Raw genomic sequence first — 27140 nt, 5'->3', positions numbered from 1 at the left:
TTTCGCACTGTATTAAAATTGAATGGTAATAGATTTCATGTATAATTTGGATTTATCTTTATAGATGAACCTTTCAGTTGTATTTTTTTAATGCACATACATAAAACAGATTAAAATCCATTTAAAATCATATCTCGTAACTAAAAATTCTGGAGCATGGGAAACATATCACCTGTTTATACAATTCAATATTTGATAATTCTCATTTATAGAGCAAGAAATTCAGATTGCGCAGCTGCAGCATAAATTAGAATTAAAAAAAAAATCAAAGCAGATGTTTTTTTCATAATCCCATGCTTGGTAATGTTTTTCATTTGAGAATGATTTTGCCGTTAAAGTGAGTAATTCCAATTATTTTAAATGATTTGCTTCCATAATGTTACAAATATTTCTTAAAAATTGTATCTTCAAACTGCATTTGATTTCATTGTGCAAGTAGAAATTTTTTTATCTATAAAATTATAATGAAACTTTCTCACTCTATCGTCCAATATAAAATGACGATTGACTACAGTTTCCATTTCTAGATCTTCAGTTAATGAATAAATGTGGATTTCTTGCAATGAAAGGATTCAGCCTATTTATGATTTATTCCAGAAAGAGCTACTTAATGGACAAAGAAATCTAGCTGCTTGCATGCATATATAATATATAAAATGCGCAAGGATATTGATAATTTTTGTATTGTCTTTAACGGCCTCAAGCTTGAAACAATTGCTGCTTTCTTTTATTAGTTGCATGTTAGAATTTTATGACATTGAAAGTTCTCTTTATGACCAAGGTTGAAAAAACCCACCTCAATTATTTTGGTTTATCGAAGCCAAAATGACCTCTTTTTTACAGAAGGTCAAAAATAAACTTATTGTTAAGATGTTGAAGAAATTATTTAGAAAATATTTGCAGCAAGCAATGTTGAATAAAATCTTGTGTTAGCACACATAAAACAATGTTGGACAACGATGAGAAATTTTCTAATCATATTTTCAGTGTTAATTGTTTACTTCTCATTTTAACATTTTACTATCGTAAGTTAATTGTAAAATTTAGTGATAATGTTTCAGAATGTAATGATCTTTTCACGAGTTTGTCCATTTGGGTATTTTAAAATGCTTTCAGTGTGTCTGGCTCGAAATTTAGAGCTAGTATGAATGCCCACATTTGGTTTAAGTTCCCTAATATTACGAATTTGATATATTTTTAACCATTTAATTGGCTTATTCTTGCTATTTACCAACATTGTTATGAGAATGTTTATCTATTCAAATGAGAATCCATGGAATATTTAATATGTAATGATTATATATGTGAATTCCAGGCCATTTTTGAAGTGAATTATTGCATTTACGAATGTGTTAAATTTATAAAGTGCAAAAATGTGGTAAATCGATATGCAGAAAAGTGTCAAGTGACTAAGCTTATTTGAGTTATGTGAAAGATGAAATCTTGAAAGCAGTTTGAGTCCTTTTGAATGTGGCAGAGTTTTGTCGCCATTCTTGATGCAAAGTTTGAACTATCATTCTTGATGGCAATACTCTATTTTAATATGATCAGACTAACTTATTTTTCAGTGCTTACTTATAAGTCAATTAATTTGAGGCTCTTAAAATGCATTTGAAAATTCAATACCAAGAATCCATAATACTTTGAATTTTAATTTAAAGTTTAATCTAAATGTAGGAAATCATGGATATAGAACTGTACTAAGCTTTAGTGCATTAAGCCATTTTTTTATTTTCTGTAGTCTAGGCAAATATAACTCGTTTGTTGCATCCATTTAGAAATTATTTCAGTGATTTAAAAATCGAATTTTAAAAATCTTTAGCTTTTTCCTTTTTATTTACCAGTAAAGGATTTCTGTTGGTTCGGCCGGTCAACCAATCAGAAATCCTCTGAATTTTTAATAAACGTTATTTGATCGCCATGCCTGATCACCATGGTGATCAATATATTAACGGCAATTACGAGCGTGCTTTCAACTATCATGAACAAAAAAGAATATAGTAGATACAGATAATTTTTTCAGGATAAAATAACTATTTTTTCTGTAAAAAAAAAAAATGTCAAATGGATGCGATGAATGGGGAATAGTACAGAGAAATTGCTATTTAATTTTTACCTTTTAATGTTGCAAGAAAGCTAAGAAAACTGAATGTCTAAGTTTAATTTTTGCTAATTTAAAATGACGATATTAATTTTAATAATTTAATTTTTAAACAATTTAAGGTTTTTAATTAAAACGCTAAGGAAATTCCATTCTTTCAAATTTTGAATAGGGCCCCCCCCCGTAGAATTTAATGTTCGCAATGCCATTTTTATAATTTGTATATTGTAAATGCTATTTTTTATAAATTATCTTCTAAGAATTGATATATCGGCTCGTTTTTAACACTTTCGTGTAACTTGACTTATTAATGTTATTCAAGTTGGAATTTCATATTGATTTTTTTTTTCAATTTTTTTTTTTTTTTTTTTTTTTTTTTTTTTTGTTACATTAGGCGCATTTTTAAACATTCTTGTTTTTTCGATGAAAAGCCATTTTTTTTTCAGAACTTCTTGAAATTAATGTGTTAATAGTTAAATTTTGATTAAATAAAAACGGTGCTATTTAATCGTTAATATAAGAGAAGTTGGCCACCAGATTCTTATTCATAATAATGAATTATAAATTGAAGATTTAAAAAAAAAATAAATTTTTAATATTTTTAGTACGCTATAAAGGGTTTTAAACTTTTTATAATACTTTTTCTTTTATGCATTTGCTTTAGATATTATCTGAATGATTTACATTTTTTAATAATTCCAACAATTATTTATATTAAATAAAATGTAATTAAATATAATATTAAATATAAATGAATTATTCATACCGTCTTTATTCAATATTCATTTTTAGTATATGGGTATGTTTAGTACTGCAACGATCTTGCAAACTATATGTTAATTTCTGTATTACAAGTTTGTAAATAAATTTATATGAAATTTCGCATTTGTCTTTTACTTAATTTAGTACATTTAATTTTCTCATTAAATTTTCATAATTTAATTGAATCTTAAACTGTTCCATTGATAAGTAATTTAAACTCATCTATTGACTAGAGAAGCCAGACTCTTAACTCATTTGCTATAATTGAAAAAGATCTTTAGAGCTTAAAGAAGGTATGTATTCATTAGATGAATAGTTTCTTTTATGTTATTTAATCATCTGAAGTGTTATAAAGATTTAAGAATAGCTAGAATTCATCGATTTGATACATCGATAATAAATGATATAGAAAATTAATGATAGAGAAATATGAAGATACTAGGCTAGATTTAAAAAATGATACGGTCCCACCACTAAGCTCTTACAACCATCGTCAATGTTGAAATGGTCCCAACAATTGAATCTTAAAGGATTTGGTACCTTGAAATCTGTGAGCATCCAATTTAGTGAATTATAGATTGAAAAAAATCAGATTTGGCTGCCATTCTATGTTTTTAAATATAACCAGATGCCAGACTAAGAATGGAAAGAAGAATAAACTGTTAGACTGTGATTCAAAGAATCTCCCTTTTAGAATCGGATTCCGTATAATGAAGCGAGATTTTTCAGACTCGTTCTAGTGTAGTTAAAAAAGATTGCGCAAATTTTGTACCAATTTGGTGACAAAGTGGCCTAAAAAAAGACAAGGTATTTTCTTTGACAATTTGAACTTAAAATAAATAGAGCTAAATTACAGAAAAGTTATATATAAGAAATTATTTCAAACCTTATGAACTGTTTTGATCGGAAGGCGAAGTGTGTTACTATTCCTTGATGTTGCAATAACACCGATTATTGCATGCGAGTAAACTATTTTCAGTCATTTTAAGCTTCTAAAAATTTTAACGGCATGCAGATCTTGACAACCAAATTTGAGGCAAAATTAAGTATACCAGTAGAGGTTTTTATTCTTTCGAAAACCAAATTGGAATTTTTTAAAGGAATTTTATTCATTTTTACAGTTTTAGGTAGACAGTTCAGATATTTTTCAAAATCAAGTGGTCATTCCAGATTCATATTCATTTTGCTTCAAAAGTGAGTTTATATTAGTTTAATTGAAATGGCATAAACTCGAGGAGGCGATTATAAAATAACTTATATTTTTGCATCTTTCTAAATTTCGACTTGCTTTTATAGTATTTAAATAGACGTAGAAAATGCCTGTTGTTGACAGATTATGTGTAATATATATAATCTCGTATATAATGTGATGGGTGAAAGTACTCTGAAGCCCTTAAAATTCTAAGAAGCATCTTATAGCCAGGTAACATGTATCTGTAGTAAAACGACTATATTGAATTTCAGACTGGTTATAACACCCCTACCTTTGAAATGAGGAAATTTAAAAAAAAAAAGCAAGTCGGCCAAAAAGTCGAATTAGAAAAACGTGTGCCATAATATAAAAACATGAAGAAAAATTTCGTGGAGTTATTCACAAATATTTCTGTCAATTTTATATATAAAATTATGAACTTTCCGTGATGTGAAAGGAAGGTTCGTTTTATATACATATAATATAAATTTTCTGATATTCAAAACGGAATTTTAATGTCGATATAAAATCTAGAAACAAACTTAATCTCTGCAAAACATCTTAAATTGTTTTTAATTCTACTTAATCACTTTTTTACTTTCTCTTTCCCAAGAATACCATCTAGGAAGGAAACGTGATCGCAGATAAGAAAAGTTCTACCGACGTCTATTTAATTATCTGATGAACGATGCATTTCTTCCTTGTTTCGTGACAGTGCAAAGAGGAAGGGAAAAAGAACATAGATATGCAAATGGTCAATGGAAGAAATTGTGCTCTGTTATAAATGATATGATGCATTCTCACAATGAACAGTTAATTGATAGATTTGCAATCATTCTGATCGTGATCGAAAATGATTAATGTTTCATGAATCCTTACAATTAGAAAGTATTTCTGCATTTTTCTACAGTTATTCAAGTATGTTAATACGATTTAAAGCACATTTTAAATTAATTCAAACAGCCGCCTTTGGCAACCAGCTTGCTCACCCAGATTATTGAGTATTAAACGATTCATATGGAATACATTTTTAAAAAATGTTAGTTTATTTGATACAATTTAAGAATTTAATTTTTATTTCACAATTTAAGAATTTAAAAAGCATAATCAATCTGCAACAAATTGAGTATATAAATTAAAATTGCATATTCCCATTGCACTAAGAAATAAAAAAAAAAGTGAAAATCCCATTTCGGAATGAATGTCCAAAAATACAAATTTTTAATGGCAAAAGCATGCGATTGGATATTTTGATGGCCAAGTTTGAATTTCATAATATTAAAAGCGTCATAACATTGTAAATTAAACTTGGAGTTATTAAAAGTAAAGTACAATTGCACTGAAATAAAATCGATATCATTAAAAAGGAATTTTTTTTTGTTTTAATATAATCAAAAATCTTGCCCAAATAGTTTTGGAAGATATGGCCAATTATTTCCATAGGTTCAGTCATAGCGAGTATCCATCTAGTGACGGTTAAGCCTATTCCCACACGCAATTGAACTTTCCATTTAACGAGTATTTCTCGATTTCTTTTACATCTTCTGACTGATGAAAGTATTTGATATTGCGAGCAGCATTTACAATATAATAATTGTATTTAATGCGCGAAATGTTGAATTAAGTGTAGCTTAATTCAACACTTATAAACGCTAAATAATGTAGTCTGAAATCTTCGTATATCAGCATGTTTATATTGACCGTTGCCATTCCGTAACAAATAATAAGAGCGATTTCTGTGCCACGTACGTTAGTGTTTTATATGTAGAAATTGTGCGGGTTATTTGATAAATATATATTGATGGAAAAATTCTAGAGAGATATACACGAGTAATGATAGGAAGCATTTAAATACCAAATTCAAATTAATTTGCAAAATGAAAATAATAAAATTTGCCATCTTTGAGAATCTTGAGAATAGGCCGCTTGCCTATCATATTACTCCAATGGCGTAGCGGGGACAGCACATTTCTCGGGCTGCATAATTTCACAAAATATAATTATATTTCTGGGGAACCAGTTGGTCTACGAAGGAGGCAAGTTTTAATTATACATGCGTTATAGATACAAATTATATGAATCTTACTGGTTTTTGTGAATGGAAAGAAAAATTTCAACGTAATTGTGTCATAAATTAAACTCACAATAAATGAAAAATGAATAGTGAAATATTGCTAATAAGCTGTTGGATCACCACATTAAATGGATACATTGAAATTTCAATTATTTCTTTAAATGCTTAAAGTTCAATGAATACAATCCCTTTTTTTCCCAACGGCACGACAAATACTAAATACATGCACGCAAATAAGCGAGATGGATTCTATTTTCCTTTATATTTTCTTTCTAGATTATTGCGTTTTCAGTTATTGTGTTAACAAGCAGATGTAATGGAAACCTAAAATTTCAAGTTACGTGAAAACTCGAGAATGAATTTTTGAACGATTACAATAGTTTATCTTCGTGTAAAAGTAAGAACAGATTCATTAGCGACGAGAATTTAAAATCCAGAAGATGAGCATGATATTTTAAAAATACTTTTTGGCATGTAAAAAATTAGTAAAGTAAAATTTTTTTTTCCCAGCAAATGTCAGAGTGTATTTCTTTTTATTTCCAAGACTGTGTTTCTGACAGCATCCGAATTGTCCGATTTCTTATCCATATCAAAGGAAATCCTTACACATTGTTCATTTAACGCAAATTTCAAAGAAGTGACATTTGAAAGGGCAAATCGCATTGTCAGTTTCAAAAGATAGGGACGTAAACTTCATATTTTTTGCAAAAGATATGGAACTTTTTGAACGATGTAATTTCAGCGGATATGTTCAAACAATGGCGTGCCCTGAAGCAAGATAACACGCTTTTCAAGTTGTTAGTCTAACGGATTGTTAAAGTATGTCGCTGTTGAAAGAGACAGCCGAAATTGAAAATGCCAGCTGCAGGCCGTGGAAGCAATGCTGTACTTCAAAAGGATATAAATACGTACCTAACAGAGATTTGAAACAGATTTTTATTAATGCTATAGGCATTTATTAATATTTTTGTTTATGCGTACGGAAACATTCCAAATTAAAACAATTGTTTTTAGTCGTTATAATGAAATTTCCTGTACAATATCCTGAGTGCCTGCATCAAATTTAATAAAAAAAGAATAAAAAAAACTTTTTTAACAGTTTACTAAATAGGCAGCGGAAAGCGAAAATTTCTCAAAAGTGCAAGCTGGAAACCATGGAAGCAGATCTGTATTCCAGAAGAATATAAATATATAAATATTATATATAGAAGAATATAAATATTTATATATCCAGAAGAATATAAATAAATCCATAAGAATGCAGTGAAAAGGGGAATCTTATATACAGTATTGGCACTTACCAATATTGTTATTTTACATATACACAACATTGCCTTAAGAATGACGTTAAAATGATTGTTTATAATCATTCTAGAGAAATTTCCCATATAATATTATATCTGTACAGGAGATTTCTGTATTATCCCTGTATTTTTTTAATGTGCATACTAGAGAAAATTCCAACTCATCCTTAATAAATAAAAAATAATTTAACTTTTATTTAATGTACTTTTACAATTCAATAAAAAACCATTTTTTAAAGCATTTTTAAAGTGTGCTAAGCAGCAATCATTTTTATTTTAATTATATTCACATTTTTCAATCTTAAGCTCAATTTCTTTTCAAGCTGATTACTAGCTAACACCTCATGTACAGAAACATATCAACTATCAATTATCATTAAATTTAATTAGCTGAATGATAAATTTTTTCAAAATTTCAAAAGTATAGTTCATTAGAATATGTGGGGAGATGATAAAGAAAATTTTCTTTTAAAAAAAGCTGTGAAGGGGAGAAACTGCAGATTCAGCTCAAATATAAAATAGGAAGAAAAAAAAATATATTTGGGATATTTAAATTCTATAAGTTCAGATTTAATTGCAAAATTTTTATTTAAGAAATGAATTAATCGTACCATTTTTCTAAATCTGAAATTATTTTGTGAGAAACAAAAACACATTAAAAAAAATGAAAAACAATTGCTTTTTCAAAATTGCTACCAATTTCATAATTATTCAGTTTTTTATAAACCTCTAATACATTTGTAATTAACAGACTTTATTTTCGTGAAAATATGCATTTGAATATTAACCTAAGGGAATAAAACTCACAATTTTAATAATGTTCATACTCGCTAAAACTGTGCAAAAATTGTAAATAAAAAATGCTTTTATGTATTAAAAGGTAGCAATAATTTAGAAATTTTGATTAGGACTTTACTAAAACATTTCTTTAATTTCCAACCATAGTTACGAAAATTTTAATAATAAACATGCGGAATAAAAGAAGAATAATTTGGAAGATTTTTTTTTGAAAAATATTTCATTTAAGTCAGTTACTGAAAAAAACCATAAATTATTTTATTCAAATAACATTCCAGTCAGTACTTTCTCTTTGTATACTTTGTGCCCGAGAAAGTAATAAAGAAACAGTGCTAAAAGCATATTGATATAAAGAGCTCCTATACATGAAAATAATTGAATAAAATTGAATATAATATAATTAAAAAGGATAACATGAAGATCTTAAGAATACAAATTATTCAAATTCAGATGAGACACTGGAAAATGTTCAAAGCTTGCAATTTAATGTTTGCTACAAATTAAGTAGTATAGAATAGAAGTGCATTCGAAATGAGAGATGCAAACATCACAGAGTTTTACTTTCATAAACATAAAGCTTAAAGAAAATATTGTAATCGTCAAAAAATTTGAATTCCAGATTCTGACGAATCTCCACATTTTAGATCTCTTTGAAATTGAAGAATTCATTTTTTTAAAATTATATTTGTCTGCCTGTGGCAAAGATAGGTAAAAACCACTTTGAGCTAAACGAATGAAATTTGACACACTATTTTTATACAAAATGTGCAGAAGTCTGCCGAATTTTGAGACAATTCCATTCAAAGGAAGTCTGTCTGTTCTGCTGTTTAAATATAATACAATAACTGCTAAACGAAAGCTAGATGGATAAAATTCTGTTCATAGATTTAACATCTACAGTGTAAGAACCCATCGAATTTTGAACTAAATCAACCCTAATAATGGGTTGACCATCTTTTGGTTTGTGCTTTCAGAAACATATAAACACAATAGCTCAAAAACGATGTGACTCAAATATACTGAATTTTATATGCTATTTTGGGACTACAATTGTTGTTTTGAGATAAATTTTTGTTTCGATCCGTTGGGAACCTTCAACATACTACTCCGACCCACCAGAAAAAATCTGAATGACCGGACCGCCGCAACAGCAACACTGGTGGAAGCTGTGGCTGAGTCCTAAGGGACGTCAAGGGTCATGGTACATCCCTTTCCTTGGAAAGTATGTCCGATCATTGATGGGATAGTCCTCCCCCCCTTGTCCCTTTTCTTTCTGTACTCAACAAGGTGGCGAGAACAAAACACATACTGGCAGCGTTTCATCTTCAAATGTGACGTGTCTCCCAGTAGGACTCGATCGGTTGGTAAAAACCCGTCTAAAATACAAATTCAATTTTGGGATTCAATTAATCATATATGAAGGATTAATCACCAAAACACTCGCCAATGTTTACTGTAAAAATGCTACATTCCTGGCAAAGGTTAATATTTCGCAACTACCGAGTGCCGATACAAGGTATTTTCTCTAAAGAGTTCTCTTTACTTGAAAGAATGCGAGAAAATTTTGAGGAGACCACTCCCGATGGTTTTCTTTTCGGGAAGATGACTGATGTAATCTTTCCGTTTCAAATGTCTTCGCGAAGAACGGATGGGAACGGAAACACATCCTGACTGACAAAAATCTGCCCAGTTAACCTTTCGCTACAGAGCACTTCCTGTAGCTTTTCCGTTTACCTCTATTTTTTTTTACGATAAAGATATTTTTAAAATTGTTGACAATTTGCAAGGTGAGGATAGAGCATTGAGTGAACAAAAGGAGATAGTGGATGTATCTTTCCCTTTTGTGGGTATTTTAAAGAAAAGAAAATGGATGCTCACAAATGCCATACTTTCCAGTAAAAATGTAAAGTCGGAAAAGAAATTGCAATTTCTATCTACAATATTAAGCGCAGTGTGAAAGCAATCCTTAGTTGTAAAAAGGTGAGCTATAAGTTTTAAACATTTTTTATTTAACTTTATTGTTGTAACATATTTGTAAGGATGAAATCTTATAATTCGAATTGACACCTTTTTATAGTTATGTTACAACTTCGAAATTTTGTACACATGTGTGTCTTCGATGAAAATATACTACTTTCATAATATCAGAACCTAATTATCAGTTAATTGATTAAGTTTTTATTCCATATCAGTGTTTCCACCTGATGGTGAAATCTGGAAGATTTGTTTTCAAGATTCTGTAATATTTACAGAAAATGAATTATAAATTAGAGATTAAATAGTAAGATTTGTAAATCTTACTATTAAAGTAAATCTTAGTATATCAACAATATTTAAACTTTAGTAGCAAACCGTAATTTTATACAATGAAAAAAGTATATAATTAAATAATAAATTAGATAAAATCATTTTTTATTTATTTAGAAATAAAGATTCAGAATGTTTCATTGTTAATAATTTTATTTTTACTCCTGACGAATGCTCATGTTATCTAACTGCTTTTTTTCTTATACCTTGCAATCTTTATCTTGCGACACCTTGCGTTTTTTCCTTTTGTGAGATATGCCATTATGATTCTTCATCATGGATGTAATATTATACGATTACTCCAACTCGTCCGAAGGTACATAAAAATTTTGAATACTTAAAACGCCGCGTCAACATAAGCAAGAACGATGCTTGAGCCCTAAGAGTCACTACCAGCATGATACAACAACTCTCATACTTAGAAGACATGTTCCATCATCGGTAGGAGGTAACCGATCCCCCACCATTTCTGTAACCACCAGGGAGATAGGACTAACTATCATACAGGAAGCACGCCATAGACGTATGAGAACCACATAGACGTTTCTGCTCTCTGTTTCAATGAAATAGAGAGCATTATGTTTTTATATTTCGAGTCAAATTCTGGCTGAACAATGATATAATTTTTTGTAATTAATCATTTTCTCATGTGCATTAAGTCACATATGAAATTCAAAATCATAATCTTCCCGAAAATAATTCAATTCTTATATAAAATAAAGTAATTTTTAAAATTTTTCATGTTTATGGTTCTTAACATGAATATCAGAGTTGAACAAATTATTTTGGACGAGTTTCATAATGTAAATGATTTTTATATAAGCATTATGTCCCATGGGGGGGCACCTCGTAAATGAAGATGAGAGGCTTTCGACATGGTGATTTGTTCTCGCCACCCTTGTGAGTACACGAAAAGGTGGGGGTCTGACTCCTCCCATTGATGACGGTACGTACTTCCTTAGGGAAGGGTTATACCTTAGCCGGTGATGGCCCTTAGAACTCAACCACAGTTTCTGCCAGTGATGTTATTACGCAGGTCAAGTCATTCAAGTTTTTCCGTGTGTCTTTCTGTGAGTCAGAGTAAGTAGCCAGTTTGTAATTTATGTAAGCATTTGTCATGACCTTTCCTAGATAAGAAAGGTCATGATGTTGTTGATTCAAAAAGTTGTGATAGTAAAAAATAACTTACTTTTCAGCCAGCTCATTATCTTTCGGTACAACTATTCCTTTGTAGTAAAGTTCTCCCATATAAAACAGAGCTATTGCCAGAACGCCTTCCTCTCCTGGTCGCAGATCTTCCATATTCACCAGCTTTTGTAAATAGGATACTCCACGAGGCTATAAAGGAAATATGATTGAAATAAGAAATAAACTATTTACCAATAACTCTGAGGGATTTTATGCACTCAATTTGAGCTTGAAAAACATTATCGGATTGTTTAATTCTTAATCCATATGGTGAATTAAAAAAAAAAATGAATCAAGTCATAGTCGCATAGCAACGAAGTTATCTCAGGTAAAGTCATAATCGCGTAGCAACGAGGTTAACCCAGGCGAAGTGACAGTCACACGACAACGAAACCAAAACGGACAAAGTCATAGTCGCATAGCAAAAGTTTTAACTTCAGTAAAGCTACAGTTGCATAACAATTAACTCAGGAGATATCACAGTCGCATAACGATGAAATGAACTCAAGCGAAGCCACAGTCGTATAGCAACGAAAGTAATTCTGATGAACGCATAGTAAATCCGTTTGTGCATATCAACTTACATGTAAATGCAGCCACAACGCACACAATTCTCGTGCAACATTCTAGATATGATATTAAGTTTGGTTAAGCATTTCTATTAAAAGAAAAAGATTTTTTTGTTTGCCTTTTTTACTTCGCTTTTGACTTTCTAATGTAAAAGAAAAGTGCAACAGCAATATGGAAACATTTAATAAGAGTTCATTTAATAATGCAAAGAAAAGTATTTAAACATAGATTGCGAAAATTTATTTTATTTTTTCATTATAACATGTGCCGTTGGGTTATTTCAAACATGGTTTCTTCATCAAATTGGTGTATTGGTAAACTTATAAAAAAGTAAAAATCGTATATCCAATCTAAGCAAGTTTAATTAGATATATTTAAAATAAGATTATATATATGCTCATCATTGGTTGGTCTGAAATTTTTCTCATGCTTTTTATGGATAAATTGTTAAATAATTAAGTAATTTTCCTTAAAATGTTATTAAATATTTTTTATACTTCAACATATGCGAACAAAAGCTGAAATGCAGTAATTATGTATAACTTAACTTCAGTACCTCGTATAACTTAAAAATACTTACAACAAACAACAAATATTGAAGTTATCATTCATCAAATTGGTTACTAAAATTAATAAAACTGTTTTTAATGCAAGATATTCTTTATCTAAATATTTATTTTCAACTAAACCTATCTCTTTTTTATTATTAAATAGCCGCCTTTGGCGACCAGCCGGTTCGCCAATCTTAATGTTCGTTAAAATTTTAATAATTAAATATTTTATGCAATTCCTACTTTAATAGCTTCTTCATCAAAATATTTTTAAACTTCAAATTTTGATTGTCATATAATTCATTCATAATATTATAAAGGCCTTCAGTTATAACGTAATATGTATCTCTCTAATTTTCTGTTAGCATCCGTAGAATTTATGCTTTAAATTAAAGTGGAAAGAATTAATCTTCAATTAATATAATAATATTTCTTACTGAAACAAAGCATTTTTTTTAATAATCTGATTACTGAAAATAGAGTCATTCAGCGTTAAACTTTATGGGCACTAAAGAATATCTTTTTTAATTTATGTAATATCTCAAGAATTTGTCAACAAAATTTTCTTAAATTCATCATGAACAGATCGATTCATTAACAATGTTTAATTTTAAATGCATCAAACACTAAGAAAATAAAACAAATCGTTTAAAATAAACGGTTGAAAACAGGTTTTAAAAAAACTACTTAAAAAACGATGTACTTAAAACTATAAGCATACACAAAAAAATATATAACTAACATAAATACATTTTAATTACAAAAGCATACAACGAACCTAAAAATAATTTAAATCCAGTCCGCATCTGTTGATAATAATTGTCAACACAATGCGGAATTCAGAACACAATACGTATGCGTGAATTTTCAACGCCAGTTACGTAACGCAAATACGTGATTTTTTCTACGCCAGTTGGGGTAACGCTATGCGGATTAGAAATTTTTAATTTCCTTTATTTTGTTTTATTTCAATTCAAAAGTACTTCAGAATGAATCTGAAACATGGATTAATTAATAATGTTTAATTTTAATTGCATAAAACATTAAGAAAATAAACAGAATCGTTTGAAATAATCGGCCGAAAAATGTTAACCCTAGCCTCATGACTGTTGGGGAAAAAAAACTGAAGCCTTACTCATTTGGCGTTTGGGAAAATGAAAAGATTTTTTTGGCGGGAAAGTTAGTTTTTAATTAATAATTAAAATTCTAATTAAAAATTCAAAAAAGGGACCTCGGGTGCACATTCCCAACCTCCAAGGTATACATGTACCAAATTTGGTAGCTGTAGGTCAAACGGTCTGGTCTGTCCAGCGCCAACACACACACCTTGAGCTTTATTATAAGTATAGATTAAACTGACAAAATGTGCTGCACCAAAGAACTTTATAATGTTTGGAGAAGCTATGGCAACATAGACTATTCCAAACGATTTGTAAAAACTACCGAAAACGCATTTTTGTAAATTATTAATAATTTTTAAAGAATTATATAAAATTTAGTTACAGCAAGGAATATGAAAGCAGTAACAATACATTTCATAATCCATAGTACAATAAAATAGTAATAAAAATATTTTCTAACTAGCATGAAACGAGAAAATAATTTTCAATTTATAAAAAAAAATTTCTAATATCAATAAGTTACATATTTATATAAAATCTTATATAAATATATCATTTTATATTAAATGTGCTACACAAACATTGGCTGCTGCCATATGATTTGTTACCCGATGCTATAACTGCGTTAAAAGTACATAGTTTTTAATTAATAATATCTTAATTGTTTAAATAACTGTCAAGAAATGTTGATTGAAACCTTCTTAATGTTTTATAATATTTTTTAGCAGGATTTAAAGAAAATCTCTTCTTTAGTTTGGATTTTTCTAGGGAACAGAATGTTAGGTATTCGACTTTATTTATAGACAGTAAACTCCTGAATATCCGGTTCGCGACTATTCGGACTGGTTTTCTTTTATCGTAATTCAATGAGGAAAGCAAGGCATTGCATTGATAACATTACCAAAGAAAGTAGGAGGGAAAGGGATAAAATGCGGAAACAGTCATTCATTAAGGACTTTTTCAAAAACTAAAAACTGTAAATTTTGACTCATATCTAAATATGACTCATATCTATCACGGATATAAAGGTTACCTTTTTATATCCGTGTAATTATTTATCAGTGAAAAATGAAATCACTCAGTTTTACTCAATTTTCTTAAGAATTAGGTCTACGATTTGCGTTAATGTTTTTTTATGTTTCCAACATTTAAGTCAGGCCTTATAGAATTTATGTTAAAATGTAAATAGTTTATATCCATTAACTTGCTTTTTCTCTAATAAATTCTTGAAACATTTAGTGCAGTATATAAATATATATAACCTACTAATACAGAGCCTTCTATTTTAACCCGACATGTTACCGGTAACTACTTCTATGATTCATGGGGTTGCTAACGCGGTCACATTCTACTTGGTTTGAGATAAATGGAGGGCTTAGTACTCTACTCAATAAGAAGTAAGAAAATACGTATTATAATAGTGTGTTTTGGAAAAAAAAAAAACTTTGCCTTTTGGTATAGGTGGGCAAAGAAATGAGCTTATAGAACTCCGGCCTTTTTCTAACCGGTCTGCCCGTCCGCCACATTAGGCCGGATATTCGGAATTGTTCTGTAGTTTCAAACATATTAACGATTTTACCACTCCACTAACTCAAATAAAGTTAGCGCACAGCCAAGATTGGAATATAAATGGAAAAAATAGCGAATAAATCATGTATTAGTAAAACAATGAATTTTTTTTAAAATTTAAGCTCTAATGTATTAACTAGAAAGATAACAAAGAAAATATCAAGCAAAATATTTTTAAAATGTTAAAAAAAATATGAACTGTTCTGATTGTTAATAGTAATTAATATAAGATGTCCAAACGATTTCAAGTTTAAATTAAAGGAGTTCAGTTATGATAAGCATTAAGTTACTCCGTTCCTTTTATTGGAAAAGCACTAATATAAACAATATAATTTTTAATTGGAATCTTTTTATTTTTAAAACAAAATCGTTTTAAAATCGTAATCGTTATTTAGGCTTTCTTTTTCCGATTATTTTGACAGCCCATTGAATTCAGAAAGCTTCAAACACTTCCTATAAAGATTAAGTCCTTGATTTTATTTTTTAGTACACTGGAAGTGTCATATTTTTTAAAAATATCTTTAAAATATTTTAAATATCTTTCTTTTCGAAAAAAAATGTGTGAGTTCTTTAAGCTAAAAAAATAAAATAGTACAAAAATAATTTTGAATTGCAATATGTAAATTACTAATTGGAATTTTTAAAATGTTTGCTCCACATCAGAAAAGATTTATTGAATTAATTTTTTCACTTGTTATGTTTCCATAGTTTTTTCCCCTTCCAAAATTAATTTCTAAAATGAAATTTTTCTTCCTTATTTCTAATGAAATTAGTCGAAATACAGATTTCACAGTTCTTTGAACAAGGGAAATCTTTTTCAGATAAAAATTTAAAGAAAAAGCATGAGTTGTTGCTTGTCTTGAAATAATAAAAACATTGGAAAATGTTCATAATTGAAAAATATTCATTTATCAGTTAAAAATATCTTTTTTCCCTTCCAAAGAATTATGAAGGAATGTAAAAAATAAGAGATAAACTTCCAGGTGCAGAGCTGATAAATTTTGCTTTCCTTACGAAATAAATTTTTTTAATAATATGAGAAAACTTTATTGAAACAGTTTGCAATCTAATTTATTGAGTATTCAATGGATTATTTACAAATACAATCAAACTATTTATAATTTTAAAATATTAATTTTTGATCATTTATATTGTTTTTACTTTCTAGAATAAGAAGAAGTATACAATGTAATATAATCATTAAAAAATTGTCCGCGATATTTTAATGAATGTTTCAGACATCTCTGAATATGAAAAAGGCATTATTGAAATTGTAACTGAGTCTGCCTTTTTTTGTTCATGAATGTTTGAAGACATAACACGCAAAATGAATGAAGTTAATAATGTGGTCTTTACGCCGAGATTTTATAATTGCATCAAATTTAGACGCCATGCTGTTGTGGCAAGTTTATTTAAATCCATATTTAAGAATTTTAACAAGATTGCTGAAAAAAACAACTAGATGAATGAAATCTAGCATTTACTTTCATCATTAGAATTAAAGATGTGATTTTTTTTAATTTTAAAAGAAAACAGAAAAACTTTTAGTTATGATGACATTCCATTGAAGCATTGAATGCACTCGTTTTTAAATAAAACAAAAGTAACTAATTTTAAAGGAAAAATTCAAATTAAAAGTTTATAGGCATTGACAAGACTTGTAAAATGAGCTGCCTAACATTATGAACTGAAATAGGTTGGTAATGATTTTTAATTAAAAAAATATTATTCCATTACCTAAAACATAGTCAAAGTTTCAGAATTTCGCATAAGTAAGTGTTATACAGAAGGAAATAACTAATAAAAATATCAGATAAATATGTACACTATGTTTTGAAAAATTCGACTTTGTCGGTAAAAAAAACCAGGCTGTCATAGAGTATCTATAAATACTTTCCATCCATTAGAATTAACAGAAAGAAAAAAAAAATCTTTTTCTGTTAGGGTTATTCTGCGATTTCAAGTAGAATCAAAATGGCAAATTTTCAAAAAAAAAAAAAAAAATGAAAAAAAGGGGGGAATAAAAAGTCTTACAAAGGAAAAAATGTGTTATAAACATTCTCTTAAGGATAGGCTCATTATGCCTGCATTGTAAAGAAACATTAAGTGCTGTATAGGTGTAGCACTTGCAAGCCGGCCTTAACGAAGTCATACATAATCTTATGCCAGGTTTCAGACAAGGTCATTAACACGCTGACTGCCGTGTGACTCACAAGTGGCTCACACCTGTTATCGAATTGTATCGAACCATCTATCTAATGAGATGACTACTTATCTACGAGGATTAAGGGATAGGAAAGAAGTAGTTTTCTAATTGGACAGGCAATTCGTGTCTCAGGCTAAGTAGAAATCGTGCAATCCGGAAGATATAAAACTGACAACAGGGCGAGGAAGAGAGATAGAGAGAAATCGCTGATTAATACACCAGAGACTGTTTTATTTTACTGCCCGAATGAGACATGACTGAGTGAAATGAATAGCCATGCCATTCAGTGAATCTCAAACTAAAAGATCCGATCTGGGACGTTGAAGATATAGCTGCAAAAAGTTATACTAATAAATATTGATTTGTTGTGAATATCTATTTACTTCACTTAATATCTAACCACGTTTAGTATCCCGAAATTGCTTCTTTTCGTTTCTGCTTCACTAAGGAGTGAGACGCGGAAGGATGAGAGCATTTCCAGAATTCTATGTCATTTCTGACCTTGATTTCCGCCCCGTTACTTCTTCGTTTAGTTCCTTCCCCCCCCCCCGCATGTATGTGCGTATCGTGCCCTTTCTGACCGCACTATTTTAACTCCAAATTGCATATTGATTGTTTATATGGTTAATTCTAGTGGAAAAAATCTTTCAGAAGTGGCACAAAGAATATTTTATATAATATTATTAAATAATATCTTAGATTATCTACCATTGTTCATTTCAAAATATAAAAAAAATTCAATACCAAATCAAAAATGTATTTTTTAACATACAGAATTCGTATTATTTTGTAAAAAAGTGAATGATCAAGTTTTAAGAACAGAAGTTTTCTATTTATCCATCAGAATTTAATATTTAACCCTCTTTAAAGTAAACAAAAATTATTCTAAAGTGTTTTATTGTGAATTAGAATCTTTTTCCCACGATATTATGAGTTATCTACCATTTTTTGCTTTCCAAGCTCGCGAATAATCCGAGTGCATTTTATTGTTAGTTGCAAACATCTCTTTTCATTTTTCCTTTTATTTGTATTTTGACTAAATAATCTCATCCCGACGCATGCACAAAAGTGAATAGGATTTTCAATAGTATGCGTATTTGTGATGTCGTCGCATGATTTCAATATTTCAAAATACGCAAGTATACGAAAACATAAACTAAAATACTCTCACTAATTTATTTACATCATCGGTGGTCTACCCACGATATTGTAATATTGGTTTTTTACTTCGTATGGTTAGTGATTCTTATGAACTTATAATAAATGTTGGCTTAGAAGTTGACTACCGGTTAGAACTATCATAGATGGAACTTCAAGTATGCTGACCAAGCGTGTGCTGAATTTATCGTCGGCCGAACGCATGTTTCGGAAAGTTATCATTAAAGAATTTTACGAAGTAATAGAGATGTAATGAAATTTCATTTGATTCTAAGAACATTATACATTCTTATCATAAATGCATTAGATTTAAATTTAAATTATAATCTTTCTTGATCGAAGATAAACAAACCAGCAAGATTGGTCTAACAGAATTTTCTCGCATACATTCTAATAAAGTTCTCATGCCATAGAACACTTTACATGGCATTGACATACGATAGTTACGAAATATTAATCTTTGGCACGAATTTAGTATTTTTAACTGAATATATCGTCTCATCCTTCGTGAGTTTTTTTACGATTTATTCCTGGTACGTGATTGACAGTATCCGCAAATCGAATTTGTATTTTAGACAAGTTTTTTTCCAGCTGGTTGAAACAAAAATTTGACGCAAAACTGCACTTGTAGTTACAAAATCCAATACCTATATTGACATATTTAAGACATTGCTTTTTTAAACTATCGCGTTTATATGTTTCTGAAAGTACAGGCCAATAGACAATCAACTCGATGTTGGATTTTGTCCAAAACTTGAAAGGTAAGGTTACGCTATAAATATTAAATCAGCGTGCCGAATTTTATTTATCTAGTTTTTTTCGTTTTTAATTAATCTATTAACTTATATTTGAGTTACTTGAACGGACTGCCCCTGAATAGATTTTGTTCAAAATTTAATAGAAATCTGAAAATTTGGTGTAAAGGCCGTCTACCAAATTTCAACTATGTAGCTCCAAATGTTTGTGAGTCAACTTTGTCACGGGCAGATGGTCATTTTTTTAAAAATGTATTTTTCGATTTCAGAGAATTCTAAAACAATTTATCAAAATCTCGAGTTCGATTTTTTGACGATTACTGCACTTTCTCTAAGCTACGTATGCTATAAAATAATAATTTAGTTATTATTAAAAAAGATATTTTTGTTTAAGAAGAATTTTGATACAATTAAAAAAAGGGGGACTCGCGAAACGCTGCTGACCATAAAGATGGTAATAAAATAAGTGTTAAAAAAGAAAACCGAATTAATTTAAAATAAAAAAATTGATTTGTGATGATTTTTTTTAAAGTTATGTAAAAAGTTAAATGGACTAATATAAGTATTATTTTAAAAGTCATAGAAATGATGGAAGCATATACAACGCAGGAAGCTTTAGAGGTTAGTTTCAAAAGTAGTTTTCGCGTGGTTTCGGAACAGGACATAGAATCATCAAATTAAACTGGTATTATTAAAAACGAAAACAAAAAAAACTGATAATGTGATAATAAAACTGTGCGAACACAATAATTCCAATTATTGCGTCTCCAACAAACTTTGAGGCATATATCAGCTATCTAACCTAAAGAGAAACTCGAAGATACTAATGTTATCTCATTCCATTGTTTAAGGAATCGCAAAAAAAGCACGAGAAGATAATAAATTGTTTGTTTGCCTATAATTATCTACATATAATCTCGTTAACAACAATTGATATTATTTTTTCAGATTAAAATTTAAACTCTTCTGACTTAATAAATTTCATATCAGAACATTGAGATTTAAAAGGAATTGTCTAAAGGAGATCGAATTGTGCTCTTGTCAAATTCTTTCTCAACCGAGTTTAACAAAATGGCTGAAAAATCAGCATTGTTTGAATTCCACTGGAAGATTGAAAACTTCAGTCACTGTTTGCCTTGGATGAAACTAAAAAGTCCTAGTTTTGTGGTGGACTCATTTCAAAATACTCGCTGGTTCCTACTGATTCGCTTCAGAGGTGATTTAGACCCGATATCAGTAAGCTTTGAGCTATGCAGAGAAAATTATGAAATCCCCCTCATCATTGATTTGAAATACGAACTTTCCTTTCTTGGAAAAAATGGTGAGCCTTTTGCAAAAAAGACGAGCAAAGGATTATTTTCATCTGGCGATATTGCTGGGTTCAGTCAATTCTCCGAACTAAATGAAACCCTTGGGCCAAAAAGTGATGATCGACTTTCTGAAGGTACTTTAACAGCCTGCTGCCTCATGAGGAGATTAGAGGATGATAGTTCTGAATATACTCGTTGCTTAGGCCGTTCCAGATTGGGACTAGAACGCTCATCTTTCTTGTGGTTGGTAAATGAATTCAGTGTTCTTCAGCCTGGACAGAAAAAGACCCTTCTTGTGGAAACAACTTCTACGAACATCCCATCTGTGTCAATGACTCTCTTTTTGGAGGAGGATGGAGATTCAATTCGGATTCAAATCGTTGAAGACGACAATTGCGAAAGCAACATGTGTCGGTGTGAGATATCATTAGTCCATGCAAAAGAAAATGCGGCGTTCTCAAAGCGAGATATATACTGGTTTAGATCGGGGAGGAAAGACAAGCAAGTATGGGACTTTCCTATCTTTTTACGAAAATGTGAATTGGTGGCTAAGAGAAAGTTATATTTACCGAATGATACATTAAAGTTAAGGTGCGAGTGGAAGATAGATTCTGGAATAGTCTACAGTCGAATTGAAAGTTACAGCAAATATTTATTTTCAGAAATGCAGTCGATAATGATTACGATGGAATCTGTAAATTACGAAGAATGATTGTTTTAATTCGATGCTATCAGAAATCGCAAATCACGGATATTGTTACTTTAAATTATTAACCTTTAAACTGAAATAGGAATTCTATTTCTATTAAAAATATATATTCCTTTCAAACAAATTACCTTCAAAACTGCTTTTGTAAATCAAACTAAATACCATGTAAATTACTCATTGAGATTATCAGAAATTTTACAAAATAATCGTAGATTTTATGAAATATATGTGATCTTATTAATAATATTTATAATCTTTTCCTTCGAATTTTATTCTTCAATCAGTGAAAAACGCAGTATGCGTTGGATTATAGTGCATTATAAGTTTAAATGTATATAAGTTTCTGTTATAAGTTTAAATTTTATGTAGAATATCCTGCATAATCCTCAATATGTACTATCCTCTTCATCAGAACTGCATAAAAAAACCAGGATTGAATGGATTGTATTGTGAGTATGACTATGTCTCTGATCGACGATTGGTTGATTCATAAGAAAAATGTCTACATTTGAAGCTACATGATATAATTATTTGGGTAAGGGCAACGTAAGTTTGAAGCAATCATATTGAGAAGGTGACATTCAAGTCTATCATCTATTTGAAAAGTTTCAAATGAGGCCCACGTAGAGACATTTAATCCATTGCGTTTAATTAAGTTTAGCTTGGACCGTGCGTGGTTGCTTATGGAGGAAATGGATTTTAAGCTTTGCTCCACTAAGCTATGAAACAAAACCCTAATATGAAGCTGTGACTCTCGAATCAAACCTACAGCAGTTTTATTTTTTAAAAGCACATTTTATTGCTTAGTGTGATAAATATCGGCTCGTGATTTGTGATAGGGAGTACAATATCTTCTGAAAGGAACATATCGACAGGAAAATTATTTTTGTTGTTATTTAGAAAAATGGTATGCATTGAATATTATTTAATAATAACATCGAAAATTTATTGAAAATCCATTGAATATTTTTGGTAATGTTGTGAGCAAAATATGAGTAAATGCTTGTTTAATGATTTTTGTAAAATAAAAAAAAAAGAAAGTTTTCTTTGTTTAAATAATTTCAAATTCTTTCTATCTAATCTTTGTTTCTAATGATTAACGCAAATAGTTTTATTCATTTTCATGTTAAAAAGCAATTTTCTGGCTTTAATATCATTCCTAGTGACGGAAAATTTTAATTAAAATACTAATCTTATAGAAAGCAATATCTTTCTATCTGATTTAAGATATCGAAAATCTAAAATTTATTTATAATGAACTTAGCAACTGAGCATTTTCATTTATTTCAACTGGTGATTGAATTGCTGTATGCAAGCTCAGTACTAGTGAATGTCTGAAAAGAATTAATTACAAAGAACAGTGAATAAACTTCTTTGCCTTTCTGAAAGGTTTTCAAATTTACTAGTTTTTATACAAACTATGTGAATTTCGATTAATATGTCTTGATAAATTTAAATAGTCTGAGAAAAATGAAGCAAAATGGATACATTAAACATGATAAATGCATTGCTGCCGTTCCATAATATTTATGCATATGTCATTCCTAGTTATGACTTCAGGTTATTTCTTTTTATAGGAATGCTGAAGAAAATGTCCGTGAGACAAATTAAAAGTTTTAAATTTACGGTTAGTTAAAAACTTTTTAAATATCAATGATTTCATAAATAAAAATATTAAGAAAATTTCTTTCTGAATCAAATTGCAAGGCGATGAACAAAATTCAGGTAAATGCATAAATATATTTATCGAGTGAAAGATCATTGATTCCGAAAAATGAAAATGGGGGCGAAAGTAAGATATACGCTCCATAATTTCTTCTAAAACTAAGCAGAAATAATAATGCGTTTCACTTTCTTATTTGAAATTCACATTTAGTAGATTGTATTTGAATCCGTACTAAGTAAGAATCCGTTTCAATAGTAAGAAGGAAGAAAATGAACAGTAAATATTCTATAATAATGCAGAACATGATCAGGTTTATTTAAAAAGTTGTCTTCATTAAAAATGCAAACAATTATGTTTATTTTTTAAGTTTTGTGTTGTATTTTTATTAAAATAATTTTAATACAGAATGTTTTCTATTTTTCTAATGAAAGAAGAATTTAAATGAAAATCTCTTAATTGTAATAAGAATTATAATTATGCTTATTTATTTTTTTTAAAAAAAATCTGTAATTTATCTCATGAATTGGATCTATTACTAATTCTAATTGTATATATTCAAAATTGATTTCCTGACTGAATAGTTTGGGGAATTTGATCGAAAACTTCATATTACTTATGATTTTTTTAAATTTATTGTTACTGTTAATCTTATAATGAGTGTTGATTTTGGAAAGAAACTCACATATGTTTTAGTATTAACTTTATACAATAATGATTATTATATGTAAATATTCATATTATATGTTCATTCATGAATAAAGGCTTTTGAATATCATTTTAGATTTTCAAATCCCTAACATTCAGAGTTTTTTTAATGGCAGCGCTTTTTAATAACATCCTTTATTTATTTCCTTAACACTTTTTCATAATTAATATCCTCTATTTATTTTTCGTAACATTTTTTCATAATTAATATCCTCTATTTATTTTTCGTAACACTTTTTCATTATATCCTTCCTTTATTTTTCGTAACACTTTTTCATAATATCATCTATTTATTTTTCGCAACACTTTTTCATGACATGGCATTTATTTTTCTTAACCCTTTTCCATAATATCATCTATTTATTTTTGCGTAATACTTTTTCATGACATCCTCTATTCATTTTTTTAACACTTTTGCATAATATTATCTATTTATTTTGCGTAACACTTTTTCAGGATATCCTCTGATTATTTATAGCGTGTTTTGAAGTTAATAAAAACATTAAAATTTTGCTACTGAAAAAATAGATTTTAAACCAGTTTCATTTTTCTATTCATCTATTTAATTTGAATGTGGAGGTTTTTATAACAAAAATATCCAATATTAAGATTTTTATAATCCTTTATCTAAACATCAGGAATTATGGGTAAAATAAAAACCGTTAAAGTTTCCTAATTAGAAATGAATCATCAAACTTTTTACCATGTCTTCTACGCACCCGACTCCCTCGAAGTACATGTAGGCCAGAAACATCATTGCTCGAGCTTCGCAGTCTTCGTACTTAAATAGCAAAGGCAAAGCTCTGCCATATCTTCCCTAAAAATAAAGCAACAACAAAATAATTCACGCAATTCAAGCTTATTTGAATTTATTGCATAATTCTTTTATAGAACTTAAAATGGTGTGTATCGAATAATTTTTATACACTTCATTCAACTTCGTTTATTATATTTTTGTAAAGGTGGATTTGTTTCTCACTCCCTTTCTGAAAGTCTAGAGGCTTCCATACTTACAAATTCTAGATAGCAATACATAATATTAAATCTTTTGGAACTAATAATATATAATAATAAAATATAATATTATCAATTAATCATTAACTTCAATTAAATTTTCATTCCATACAATTTACGACATCTGGTAGGAAATTCGAAATAAAAAATCAATCTCAAATTTAGACAATAAATAATTCAATTCTGAAATATAATATTACTAGCAAATTTTTAATTCCTAATAATATGATGTTTGCATAAACAAATTTAATTAGATGTATTAAAAATGTAAATGTATAAAACGTTGTTACCATAAAATTGGTTGAACGGAATGGAAATTTCCAAGTAACTATTCTAAGCAATTATAACATCCATTTTCATTGTAAAAAATGGCACAAATGTTACTGCCTTCATATTTTCAATTCAATATAAAAATGTTTGTCTGTTTTTACAACTTATTAAAATATTGATTGTCTGAGAGAGTTTTAAAAATATCCAACGTTAATCCAAATGCGTCATTAAGAAATCTATTTTGAAAACTATGGATTCTTAATGCTGGCAACATTGCTAACTTTTCTTTTCTTTTTTTGCAAGATTAACCTTGAATTTGTGTTGTTACTTCTGTTAACCTCATGCTTTACTTTTAAATACTTATCTATGAAAAATATTTTAAAGCTACTGCCTATAAATAGATAGAATGTTACTTAAAATAAATTAAGTTTCTTAGTTTAATTTTAAATTTAGATATTTTTTAAAGAATTAAAGCAAATAAGAATAATTTCTTATTTGCTTTTATTTTATATAGAAAAAAAAATGCAACTGCAATATTTCATAATTAATGAAGCAATTTCAAATTAATTAAATGAATTTAATTTATGATATTAATAATTAATGAATGAATCAATAAAATTATTATTTTTAAATGAATTTAAATTATTATATTAATAATAAATGATTGAATCAATGTTATTATATTAATAATGAAGGAATATATCCATGAAATTATTATTATTTAAATGAATTAAAATGATATAATATTATATATCTAAAATTATTTTTTATTTTCAGTTCCTGATTAGTTACTTCTAGTTATAAATATTAATGGATTCTTCATATAATTTTTTGAAATTCTAGAAGGCGGTGTCACAGGTACAAAAACAAAGTTTAATTATATGAATTGATTAATTGATAAACTACCTAGCCAATGACAGATTTCAACCAATATTGAATATATATATATATATTTATATATATAGTATGATTTTATTTCTCTTAACTATTGCAATTAAATACATAGACATATGCTTTCAATTACAAAGTTACAGCAATTGGAAGGACTAAAACTTTGTAATGTAGTGGTAAAATGTTTGAAAGTACTGTGGCTTCTTTAGGGATGGGTAATAAAAAATTAGATAAATTAAACTTTTATAAGACATCAGTAGAGACAAATGGTAAGTAAAATATTTATATCCCTCTTTGCTCATACAGATTTCACTGATACAGTGGACCATCAGACAGAGTAGATGTTTCCATACCGCTGAGGATAATTTGAAAAATAAGGCAAAATGTCAATTTCTACTTCGATATATGACGGTTTATCTTCCCCATTCGACTCCGGGAAAGTAAGGACGTGTAGTTTTTAACGTGTAGTTTTTTCTTAACACACTTTCTGGAATGATATTAAAAATTCAGAAAATGGTATTTGTGTTCTTCTACATCAAGACCGGAATAAATCGTGAGCATAACTAAACATCCCTTGTTACTGAAATCTGACATTCTTTTAGAAAGTGCACAAATGCGCGTAAAGAATTTTATTTTCTTGTTTGGCCTTCCGTTACTTCTGTGAGATATTTGAAATGATCGGTTTTTCACGTTTCTTTTCCCTTTATAAAGCGAATGTTGCAACTACCAGCCAATCCAAAAGAACAACCTTTCGCATGATGAGCAAATTTCTTTGAAGTCATAATGATTAAATTATGATCTACAAGATCAATATGTACATATGACAGTTTTTTTTCTATTGAATAAATATGAAAATATATTTGAAATAAATGTTTCCATCTGAATTTGTGGTTAGTTCCTTGGAATTAAAAAATACACA

The 27140-nt window shown here is 28.8% G+C and overlaps 1 protein-coding gene across 3 annotated transcripts in view; it reads left to right on the top strand.

Moving 5' to 3' along the window:
* Positions 1-238: 238 nt before the first annotated feature.
* LOC129988643 (synaptic vesicular amine transporter-like) overlaps positions 239-27140 on the top strand; it is a 157866-nt gene continuing 130964 nt past the window's right edge. For 2 of the 3 annotated variants that reach the window (XM_056096910.1, XM_056096913.1), the window contains exon 1: positions 10048-10211. The gene's annotated coding sequence lies outside the window, so the exon portion shown is untranslated. Of the gene's footprint in view, positions 338-10047; positions 10212-27140 lie in introns of those variants that run through there. The other variant, XM_056096911.1, reaches the window with a different exon arrangement.

The sequence above is a fragment of the Argiope bruennichi genome, chromosome 10, assembly GCF_947563725.1.
Source record: "Argiope bruennichi chromosome 10, qqArgBrue1.1, whole genome shotgun sequence".
Taxonomy (NCBI): domain Eukaryota; kingdom Metazoa; phylum Arthropoda; class Arachnida; order Araneae; family Araneidae; genus Argiope; species Argiope bruennichi.
The sequence above is the reverse complement of the archived record's forward strand: the minus strand, read 5'-3'. Positions and strand labels throughout refer to the sequence as shown.